Raw genomic sequence first — 12489 nt, 5'->3', positions numbered from 1 at the left:
TCTACCACTCAAGCCAAAGTGCCACTTCTGTTTTTTTTTCTGAGTAGTTTATTGGAGATAAGAGTCTTACCAACTATCCTGCTTGTGTTGATTTTGAACTAAGATCCACAGATCTCAGTCCCTTGAATAGCTAGGATTATAGATGTGAGCCCTGCAACCTGCTGAAGAAGTTTTTGACTTGCAATTTGTCTGGACATTTTTTGTGCACATTTGGTTTGATGTTATTTGTGGCTTTCTTCTGGCTGGAAATTTTATGCAAATATTTCACTTACTTGTGTGAGAATTGCTTTGACACATTTATTAATCACAGAATAGGGTCTGGGAAAGCAAATTCCCAGCCCTAAGCTGTGGTTTCTTGTTTCTCCATGGTTCTCTAATAATTTACCTGCACATGGACTCTCCAGAGTGACTTTCACTCTTGTGCTGTGAGTCTTCTGTCCACAAGATGCTTCTCACATGAAGTGCACTCTCTCCTAGTCCATGAATGTTAGCACACAGCTCCCTGTGTAAAGGCACATTGAACAACACCCTCACAGGCCTGTGACTACCTTTGTACCATTCAGAACTGCAAGGTCCATATCTTTCTAATCCAATAGACCTATACCAGAATCAACTAAATACCTGAAAAAGATTTAATAAACAGAAACATCAAAATTTGGCAAGAATAAACAAAAACCTCACATTGCATTAGTGTAATTGGCTGGTGTGTCTGTCTCCACTACAAATTTATGAGCTACAGCCAGGATTTATACTGCCCATTGGGGTGTAGCATAATCCAATGTTTATCATTTTATAAGGACAGAAATCAAAAGATGAAACATAGAATGTCACGTGCTACTTCAGGAGAGGAAAAGAGAGAAAAGATGAATAGAAGAGAGAATCACAAGGAGAAGAGCCCAGAGTCAGTTTATCATCAGTCCCCAGTCAACTGAGGAATGATGATTTATTGAAACACCTGGCAGAGTTCTGCAAAAGCCGTTCTTTTTTTTATTATTTTAATAAGTTTTATTGTGAAAATACTGTACAAAGGGGTTACAGTTACATGAGCAAGGTAATGAGTACATTTCTTATCAATAATTGTTGCCTCCTCCTTTTTTCCCCCTACCATCTTTCCCTCCTACTTCAACAACTACACTCACAACTCCTCGTCCAACTCCCCTCCATCTCACCCCACAACCCCCCTGCTGAAATTGTAAAGTTCATATTTCAACATAGTGTCTTCTACATCTAATTGTTGCAATGGGTCAACCTATATTCCTATTTAAACATTTTGTTTTTTCCCTTCCCATTCTGAAATTATACCAGCATTAAACACAGTAAAAACAGGGGTTCTACAGTGGGGAATGGACATACAAAACAACAAAAAACATCACAAGGTACCTTATAAATATATTAGAAAAAAATAGAAAGAAAGAAAAAAATTACTTATGTCCCTATCTTGGGGTTCATTTTGCTTAATGTCATCTTAACTGGTAATATGTATATAGCTTTTGACCTTTTCTACGTGTCCCAGACATATACTAGTTATTGCAAATAACTAGGGAAACCGTAAGGCCTATGTTTCTTTGGGTCTGGCATACTTCACTTATTATATTTTTTTTGTCTTTCCATTTCTTAAAAAATGGGGCAATGCCATTCTTTCTGATGGAGGTATAGAATTCCATTATATATGTATATATGTATATATATATATATATATATATATATATATACATATATGTGTATTGTGTGTGTGTGTATCACATTTTCTTGATCCATTTATCTACTGAGGGGCATCTGGGTTGGTTCCATATCTTAGCCATGGTAAATAATGCTGTAATAAACAGTAGTGCTGGTAGATTTAGTATGGTGTTGTTTGTGTTCATTTGGGTAAATGCCCAAAAGTGGGATTTCTGGGTCATAGGGGAGATCTATGTGCAGTCTTTTGAGGAAACTCCATACAATTTTCCAAAGTGATTGAACAAGTTTATACTCCCACCAACAATACAGTAGGGTTCCCTTTTGGCCACATCTCCTCCAGCATCAGTTGTTATTAGAGTTCTTGATTATAGCCATTCTAACTGGGGTGAGGTGGTATCTCAATGTTATTTTGATTTGCATTTATTTTATGGCTAGAGCATTTCTCCATGTGTCTATTGGCCATTCTTCTTCAAATAATAACAAAAACACAAATAAACACAAAAACGAAGGATCCACACTTAAAACTGGTCCCAATTTTAAAACAAAAGTAGACAACAACCAAAGGATGAGTTGGGGACTAACGGGTCCCCAGTACATCCCTACCAGAATTCTGCCCTCTTCTCACTCAGCAAGCTGAATGCAGAGTCTGCTGAATGAGCCTATCATGCTCACCCAGAACTTCCCTACCTCAGAAAACATAGAACAGAAAACACACTGAAGTAAACAAGGCAGACAAGTGGCCACAAAAACAAAATCAATTCTCAGTGAATGGGACAACATCTCACCACCATTCACTAAAAAGAGGACTCTAACCCCACCCCCCTCCACTCACCTCTGGAGGATTTTTCTTTTAGATTCTTGCAAAAGTTGACCTAGGGGCATTCCAAGGTGGAGAAGAATTCCCAGTCATCTTCAGGCAAGGAAAAAATGTCCTTAGCAGTGGTCCCTAAGACTGACAAGTTCTCCCCTATGCTCAGACCCCCTGAGCAAGGCCTGAGGCTGAGATCTAACTGGAGCCACTTGCAGGTGGTCAGTGGCAGTTTCATAATTGACAAATATTTAAGCAAGCTCCCGTCCAACTAGGACTGCTAGGACAGGTAGAATTGAGGGGTCGAGGTGTCCCTGGACTTCCTCAGCCATAGGGGACTCTGCTGCGTCCAGCCTCACCCTACTTTTGGCCTCACTCTGGCTCCTTCTCTACCTAGGTCGACCCCGCTTACCTAGAGGCTTTTCTCGGAACTTCTCTCCAACAGCCAAGTGCTCACACACTGTCCTACCAGCCAGGGACTTCAATCCCCCTCAGGTTGGAGTGGCTAAGAGCTCTATCCTGGACAAGCCCTCATTAAATGTAGTAGGAAGACCCCCTACTCAGGGCAGGCAAGCCCACCTAATCTTCTGGAGTGACAGATTCCACTGCAACAAAGATGTTTATAAGGAATCAACTTTATTGAGGTTCCTACACTGACCAGCCAGGGCCTCAGCACAGGCTCGGGAGCTGATACTACAACCTGGAGCAGCCCCCATTCTTTGTTTTTTAAAGACAAAATCCATGAGGTCAAGCCTTGTCACGCGCAGGTGACCAATGGGATCGTAACACACACAAAGGATTGTACGGCCATACCAGACCACACACAGTTGGCTAATAGGTGGAGTTTACTGTAAGCATGTGCAAAAGGCAGGGTTTATCATAAAGCATGTGGTGTCACCAGCTGGAGCCAGATTACAACCTATCTGTTTTATGGGTCAGTCCTTAACTGAACAATCAAGGTGGGTAAGGTTGTTAAGGGGAGAGGAGCAAGAAATGGGCTGGTTGGAAGGTCGAGTTAACCTTGTTTAGAGGGTTTTTTTCTCTAAAATCCCTAAAACAAAGGCAAAGCCAGGAAAGAAGCTGTACCAGCTGGAGTCCCTGTCAGGGCATACTTCAGTATATATGTGAGAATATAAGTAGAAAACAGGTTGGGTTGGCGTAAGGGAAGGAAGAAAAGTGGAAAGTTTGACAATGATCCAGATGTATTGTACATTGAAATGAACATACACTCTATTCAACATACGTACATACATAAATACACTCTATTCAACACTGACATGATGAAGCAAAACCCTTTTGGACTACTAGCTAAAGATTAAAAAAAAGTTTTGTTTTAATATTAAGAGACCAGAAGCATAAACCTTTAAAGATAAATAAGAGGATAGCATTAATATATTGTTGAGGCTGCGCTCTTTTCAATACAAAATTTAATAAGTGTCAAGTCTGCTGCAAATGTAAATTTTATTTGCCAATTCTTTTTGCAAATTGCTTAAAATATAAAGAACCAAATTCCAATATCCCTTCACTTCCAAAAAAATCTTATAGATCTCTAGGTTTCTCAGTTGTTTCTAAATATCTTAATGTAATGCACTATTGGAACTAATTTCATTCCACATTTAAATTTAAATTTAAAATCATTAAAGTCTTTTAAAAGCCTCTCACTCCGGCACAGGTATGGATAAATAACTGATGTTGTCAGAAGCAGAATTATTCAGAAGACTGTAAATGGATGCTTACCTAGTTTCCTCTCTGCTGGATCATAGAATACAACTGTCCTAATTGAAAAAAGTTAGCCTTCCCAGGTTTTCTGCATATAAATACTCCATCAATATTTTGTTATTAGAGGATTATTCATGATTAGCTATATGTTGATTGATAATGACCGAGCATGAGAGAAATTTGAGGGAAAACTATCTACACTTCAGTAAGGTTCTGACTTGTGTTTCACAAAGTGTTATGAAAGCTCTCCATGAGAAATCTAGCAGCTGCATTTCTAAAAAGTCCTTGTGTGCTTACACTTTCTGATACTGTCTCAATTCAAGTACTTCTCCTTGGCGTTCCATACTATTCAGTGATGCTGTATTAGCTCCTTGTTTTGCAGACCGGTCTTGGTGATGAAATTTGTGCTTTTCAAAATTGCTCTCCCAATTCCATCCACAAAATGTGGACAAAAATTATCTGAAAAAATTGTATCTGTTGATAGTGCATATACTTTTATTTTTCATTACAAATATAGAATGTAGTAAAAATTTTCATAGCAATTACTCTGCACTAGTTTGTGGGCAGATTCTAATGTAAATAATATACTGTGTTCACGTAGAGAATTTGAGTATCCAAAGTTTAATATGCCTGTGGTCCTAAAACCAATACCTTACTGATATTGAGTGACAAATACAACTTCCTATAAGTACAGAAGTTTTCATTGTATCTTTTTAATATATATTTTTATTGTAAAAATACTGTATGGAGGGGATACAGATACATAAGTAAGGTAATGAGTACATTTTATTTTTTTTCTCTATTGTCGTACATGAGGCTTGAACTCTGGGCCTGAACGCTGTCCTCAGCTCTTCAGCTCAAGGCTAGCACTCTACCACTTGACCTACAGTGCCACTTCCTGTCTTTGGGTGGTTTATTGGAGATAAGAATTTCTCAGGGGCTGGGAAGGTGGCTCAGTGGTAGAGTGCTTGCCTTGCATGCATGAGGCCCTGGGTTCGATTCCTCAGCACCACATAAGCAAAAAGAAAAAAGCTGGAATTTCTTGGAATTCCTTCCCGGTCTGGCTTTAAATCGAGATCCTCAGATCTCAGCATCCTGAGTAGCTAGGATTAGAGGCCTGAGCCACCTGCGCCCAGCATGAGTATATATCTTATTGAGCACCCTCTCCTTTGTTTTGCCCCTACCATCCCTTCTCTTCACACCTCCCCAACTCATCCCTCCACCCCCTCTTTGATAGAGTGTCTTGTACATCTCATTGTTACAATGGGTCAACCTGTATCTTTTCCTCATATCTTAAATGAAGAAATACTGGCTTGATTTATGCTGATTCTACTTGTGTAGACACAGGTAAAATCACTCACCAAGTCCAAGAGCACATCATTTTTTGTCAGTTGGTATAGTTGTTTTCTACACAATTATTGACAGTTTACAAATTATTCTCAAACTTTAATACATTAAAAATACTTTCTTCTTTTCTTATTTTCTTGGCCAGGAAATCAGCCAGACCTCAGTCAGCATTTCTCTCATAGGACTTTTCACATGGGTTGGTTAAATGTTGGTCTGAGGGCCAGTCTTCTGAGGACTCACTCATCTGCTTAGGAATTGATGCTGTCTTTTGGAAAAGAGCTCAAGGAAGGATGCTATTTAGCGCCTTATAACTTTATTTTTTTTATTGTGAGAATACTGTACAGAGGAGTTACAATTACATGGGCAACATAACGAGTACATTTCTTATCAAGCATTGTTGGCTACTCTTTCTTTCCTCTTCCCATCTCTTCCCATCTTCCCCCTACACCCGGTCATCCCCCCACCCACCAAAGTTGTAAAGTTCGTTTTTCGACAAAACAACATTGAAATTCCACCTCACACCAGTTAGAATGGTTATAATAAAGAACTCTAATAACAACAGATGCTGGAGGGGATTTGGACAGAAGTGAACCTTTCTACATTGTTGGTGGGAGTGTAAACTTGTTCAACCACTTTGGAAAGCAGTATGGAGGTTCCTCAAAAGACTCCACATAGAGCTCCCCTATGACCCAGAAATCCGACTTTGAGCATTTACCCACGTGATCACAAACAAGACCATACTAAAGCTACCAGCACGACTATGTTTATTGCACCCCTATTTACTACAGCTAAGATATGGAACCAACCCAGATGCCACTCAATAGATGAATGGATCAAGAAAATGTATATATACACAATGGAATTCTATGCCTCCATCAGAAAGGATGACATTGCCCCATTTGTTAGGAAATGGTAAGACTTGGAAAAAATTATATTAAGTGAAGTAAGCCAGGCCCAAAGAAACATAGGTCTCATGGTTTTCCTTATTTGCAATAACTAGTATATGTCTGAGTCAAGCAGAAAAGGTCAGATAACTTGATGTTAGGGGAATGAAGCCCAAGATAAGTATTCAAATGTTTTTTTGCCTTTCATGAAATTGTTTTTAACATTTTTATTAGATGATTTCTATGTTGCTTTGCATGTTCCTCCCCCACGGTATAACCCCTGCTTTCACTGTATTGATGTAGGTATAATTTGTGGAGGGGAAGGGAAAAAATCATTTAACTAGGGATATAGGTGGACCTATTGCAACAATGAGATGTATAACTTTATTCTTTACAAGGATATTTTCCTGCTACTTTGGTTGTTAAGAGTGTCTATAAGAGCAAGCATTCTGTAGGGAGCTGGGAGACACCATATGTTCTTTACTTACTGAGATTCCTAAGTGACTTGTACTGCATTTTGCAAGTCGAATCTGTCAAAACCTACCAGTTTTAAGAGATAAGAGGAGTGGTAAAAGAACTCATGGAGACAAATATATTTTCAACATATTTTGTTCCAAGCATTCCATCTAAGGCATAGTCAACAACTAATGAAACTTGTGTTGGCTGTAAATATGTGTCTTTCTCCATGTGTGCATGTATACATGTGTATATGTATGTGTGAATTTGTGTGTATAGTAACATACATGTGTACATATATAAGGGCATATACATACATATATGCATATATAAATAAATATACATATGCAAATATATGTACATATATATAAATCAGTGTTCAGTGATTTAATCAATAGTTCCCAGCACATTGTCATTCTCACAAAGTGTACATGTTAAACTGCTCTGAGGAGCTGTGCTCTATGATGGGTATCCTTTGTTCTCACTTGCCCCATTACCTTGTTTTTCATCCCTGTGAACAACTTCGGTCTGCTTACAATAGGATAGTTTTGTTTTCATTACATGTAGTTACTTACTGATAATCAAAGACAAAGGTTATTTGTAAAAGAAAAAGAACTTTTAGGTCTCAAGTCAAAATATCTTACCTATCCCAATGATTCCTATGAGATAAAATTTATAACAGAAGAAAAGTGAAAAGGAATTCCTAGATCTGTTGTTTTGCCATTTAGAATGGCAAAGAATAATATCACGTCAATCTTATAATTGTTAAAAACTGCAAGGGAAACTGTTGGTCCCTATCATGTTCCCACAAAACCAGTGGATCCTGAGGGATAATAGACCAGCTGAAATTCTAAGTAGCAGACATGGAGCCTGAAAGAGAAAGACCATGAATGAAAAAGGGTGAAAGAGAGAAGTACAATAATACTGAAAGTACATAACAGATAAACAAGAGCTGTATGAGAATATTCATACTGCTATCTTTAGACTCTTCATGTACATTTGAAGGTATCTGATGTATGATAACCCATCAATATAACATATAAAATGATTTTGATAAAAAATAAAAATGATGATTCCCTGCCTGGTTTTAGGATGAGGATTATGATGGCTTCATAGAATGTGTTCAGTAGTGAACTTTCTCTTTCAATTTCATTGAAGAGTTGGAGGAGTATTGGTGTGAGCTCTGCTTTGATGGCCTTGTAGAATTCCGCTGCAAAACCATCTGGTCCTGGACTTTTCTTAGATGGAAGGTCTCTTATTGCTGTTTCTATTTCAATGCTTGATATGGGCCTGGAAAGACTTCAAAAAAATTATATTAAGTGAAGTAAGCCAAGCCCAAAGAAACATAGGTCCCATGGTTTCCCTCATTTGCAATAGTTAGTATATGTATGAGTCAAGCAGAAAAGGTCAGATAAGGTGATGTTAGGAAAATGAACCCTAAGATACGTATTTAAATGTTTTTTTCTTTCATTCATTTGTTTCTAACGCATTTATATGATTATTTCCTTGTTGCTTTGTATGTCTCTCTCCCACATTATAACCCCTGCTTTCACTGTATTTGATGTTGTTATAATTTGTGGAAGGGAAGGGGAAAAACAAGTCGTTTAAATAAGGATACAGGTGGACCCGTTGCAACAATAAGAAGTACAAGTTGTCATGTCGAAAACGAACTTTACAACTTTGGTGGGTGGTGGGGGGAGGATTGGGTGGGGGGGAGGCTTGGAATGGATGGGAAGGGGAAATAAAGGAGGAGGCTACAATGCTTGATAAGAAATATACTCATTATCTTGCCCATGTAATTGTAATCCCTCTGTACAGTTTTTTCACAATAAAAAAATAAAAATGACTCAGAAGAAATTATAAGTGCAAATATAATCTTCCCAGAAGAACACTCTCAGAGATATTTCATGACTTTGAAAAGGATAAAGTGGCTCAAGTTAGCATAAATTTAGAAGTATGACAATTCACAAAAATATAAAAAGATATTCATATATTTCATTATATAACCCAAAGCAGAAAGCAAATATTGTTTAGATGATTTTTTAAAGCACAGTCTTTCTGGAGCTGGGAAGGTGGCTCAATGGGAGAGTGCTTGCCTTGCATGCATGGGGCCCTGGGTTTGATTCCTCAGCACTACAGAAGTAGAAAAAGACGAAGGCTCAAATGGTAGCGCTAGCCTTGAGCTGAGGGACAGCACCCAGGACCCAGAGTTCAAGCCCCATGACCAACAAAATAAAAATCAACAAAACAATGCTGGGTGCTGGTGGCTCAGGACTGTAACCGTAGCTATGCAGGAGGCTGAGTTCTGAGGATCCCGGTTGAAAGCCAGCCCAGGCAGGAAAGTCCGTGAGAATCTTATCTCTAATAAACCACTAGAAAACCAGAAGTGGTGCTGTGGCTCAAGGGATAGCGTGCCAGCCTTGAGCTGAAGAGTGCAGGGAGAGCGCTCTGGCCCAGAGTTCAAGCCTCAAGACTGACAAAAACAAAAAACACAAAAACAGTCTCTCACTTTTGTGGTCTCAACTCTGTAATACCGCAGCTTCAGACGAAGGCTAAGATTTTGGGTGTGGACCTTTATCATCCCTTCTAATTCAGACTGTACTTGATAATTTTTTTAATAAATAATTTGTCTTAATTTTCTTCTTTGTAAACTCACATGCACCTATAAAAAATGCTTTGGCCATCCCAGTAAGCTTCTCAAAGTACCTCCTGAGGACGACTTATAAAAAGTTGTATTATATTACAAAAAGGAAAACAATGCAACAAATAAAGAAAACGGACAATTAAATATTAATGATTAATCAAATAAAAAAACAAACAATTACCAGTGTTCTACATATTAGATTTTACTACTTTCTCATATTCCTGTACATTTAAAACTGGCTAAGATTATGATGTTTAAAAAGAGGATTTTGTTTTGGTTTTTATTTTGGATCCGGTCGTGGCCCTGGACTCTGAGCCTGGGTGCTGCCCCTCAGCTCTTCAGCTCACGGCTAGCACTCTACCACTTGAGCCACATCACCACTTCCAGCTTGTTTTTTGTTTATGGGTGTTGAGGAATCGAACCCAGGGTCTCAAGCATGCAAGACAAGCGCTTTACCACTGAGCCACCTTCCCAGCCCCTTAAAAAGAGTTTTATAGGCTATGAGTAGTCTTTAAAATTACTCACTAAGATTACTTTTTATGGCTCATCTCATCATTTGTATATGGCTTATATCATCATTTGTTCCTCACTAACATGTAAAGTAAGGAAGCCCTAAAAATTAAACAGAAACTATATAGTTAACAAAGTCTTAACTCTTCACTCTGCTTCTTTACGCAAAGACTTTGCAACTTCTTATTGGTAATGTTTCTATAAACTCTGAAATGTACATAATTAGTACCATATGTCTGCTACCATAAACCTTAAATACTTTATAGAAAAGTTTATGACCTGCCAAACAGTCCTAATTTTGGCATATATATGCAAATTCCCAAAATTAAATACATTTAAAATTTAAAACTTTTAACAACCTTAACACTTGCTGCAGTGTTCATTATGACAGGTGCCTTGTATAGAACAATTGAATTCCTCCTCCTACACATCTCTTGAACAACAAATACCTGGAATTATTTTGTTTTTGACATGCCAGTCTTGACTTTATTCTTAAATGTGTGCTTATGTAAGAAATGCATGGTACTAACAGTTTGTTGTATTGCTAACAAAAAAAAAAAAAAAGAAATACATGCTTCTAAAATTTCACAAGAATTCTTTTGAACTTACTTTTTTTTGAATTGTCTAGTTTAAGAAAATAAATTACACTTTATATATAAAAAATGTTCTGTGCTCAATTAGGCAGCAAATACGCTAAAATACCATAAACCTTAAATACTTTATAGAAAAGTTTATGACCTGCCAAACAGTCCTAATTTTGGCATATATATGCAAATTCCCAAAATTAAATACATTTAAAATTTAAAACTTTTAACAACCTTAACACTTGCTGCAGTGTTCATTATGACAGGTGCCTTGTATAGAACAATTGAATTCCTCCTCCTACACATCTCTTGAACAACAAATATCTGGAATTATTTTGTTTTTGACATGCCAGTCTTGACTTTATTCTTAAATGTGTGCTTATGTAAGAAATGCATGGTACTAACAGTTTGTTGTATTGCTAACAAAAAAAAAAAAAAAAGAAATACATGCTTCTAAAATTTCACAAGAATTCTTTTGAACTTACTTTTTTTTGAATTGTCTAGTTTAAGAAAATAAATTACACTTTATATATAAAAAATGTTCTGTGCTCAATTAGGCAGCAAATACGCTAAAATTGGAACAATACAGAGAATATTAGCATGGCCCCTGAGCAAGGTTGACATGCAAATTAGTGAAATGTTCCATATTTTTGCAACAACAGATGATGGAGAGCATCTGTCCACAGGGAACTCTACTGCATTCTTGGTGTGTGTGTAAACTTGTTCAACCACTTTGGAAAGCAGTATGGAGGCTCTTCAAAAGACTCCATATGAAGCTTTCCTATGACCCAGCAATCCCACTTATGGGCATTTACCCGAATGATCACAAACAAGACCATACTAAAACTACCAGCACAGCTATGTTTACTGCAGCATTATTTACAATAGCTGATATAGAGCCAACCCTGATGCCCCTCAGTAGATGAATGGATCAAGAAAATGTGGGTGTATATAAACAATGGAATGCTATGCCTCCATCAGAAAGAATAGTATCACCCAATTTGTTAGGAATTGGAAAGTCTTGGAAAAAAATTTATTAAGTGAAGTAAGCCAAGTCCAAAGAAACATAGGTCCCGTGGTTTCTCTTATTTTCAATAACTAATATATGTCTGAGATAAGCAGAATAAGTCAAAAGCTATGTGCATATGAGCAGATAAGATGATATTAAGGGAAATGAACCCTAAGACAGGGACACAAGTATGTTTTTTCTTTCTTGTTATTGTTTCTAACGTACTTATGATGTGCAATATGATTTTTTTTCTTTCTGTATATGTTCCTCCCCCACGCTATAACCCCTGTTTTCATTGTATTTGAAGTTGGTACACCTACATCCTGTGTATATGTTTCTCTAATTTGGTGAGGGGAAGGGAAATACAAAATGGTTAAATAGGGATACAGGTTAACTCATTGTAACAATGAGATGCACAAGACACTCTGTTGAAAAATGAACTTTACAATTTAGTCAGGGGGAAGGGGGAGGGGAGCGTATTTGTGGAGGTGGGAGGGAAGGGATGGTGGGAAGAGGGAACAATGCTTGTTAAGAAATGTACTCATTATTTGCTCCCATAAATGTGACACCTCTGTACAGTTTTTTTTTATAATAAAAATTGTATGAAAATGTTCTTATGTCTTGGTAGTGTAAAAATATCAGGAACAGAATAATGAAGGAATGTTGTAGACTGAGGTGAAGTCCATATAAAAATGTGCAAAACTGATGAGCGGTATATTGTGTTTTACATCATTTAAGTTACATTGAAAAAATAGGGAAGACCTAGAAGAATGAATTCTCTTTTTGATATCCTATCATAGTTCCTTAGCAGGATGAACTCTTTCCTCATTGTTGTAGAGGCATCATCA

The 12489-nt window shown here is 37.4% G+C and overlaps 1 non-coding gene across 1 annotated transcript; it reads left to right on the top strand.

Moving 5' to 3' along the window:
• The first annotated feature begins 11177 nt into the window (after positions 1-11177).
• On the top strand, positions 11178-11284 carry LOC138831449 (U6 spliceosomal RNA). Its single transcript, XR_011373298.1, has one exon. It is a non-coding gene; the product is annotated as a U6 spliceosomal RNA (small nuclear RNA).
• Positions 11285-12489: the final 1205 nt, after the last annotated feature.

The sequence above is a fragment of the Dipodomys merriami genome, unplaced genomic scaffold (assembly GCF_024711535.1).
Source record: "Dipodomys merriami isolate MVZ:Mamm:240054 unplaced genomic scaffold, mDipMer1.0.p SCAF_1963, whole genome shotgun sequence".
In the NCBI taxonomy this organism is placed as follows: domain Eukaryota; kingdom Metazoa; phylum Chordata; class Mammalia; order Rodentia; family Heteromyidae; genus Dipodomys; species Dipodomys merriami.
The sequence above is the reverse complement of the archived record's forward strand: the minus strand, read 5'-3'. Positions and strand labels throughout refer to the sequence as shown.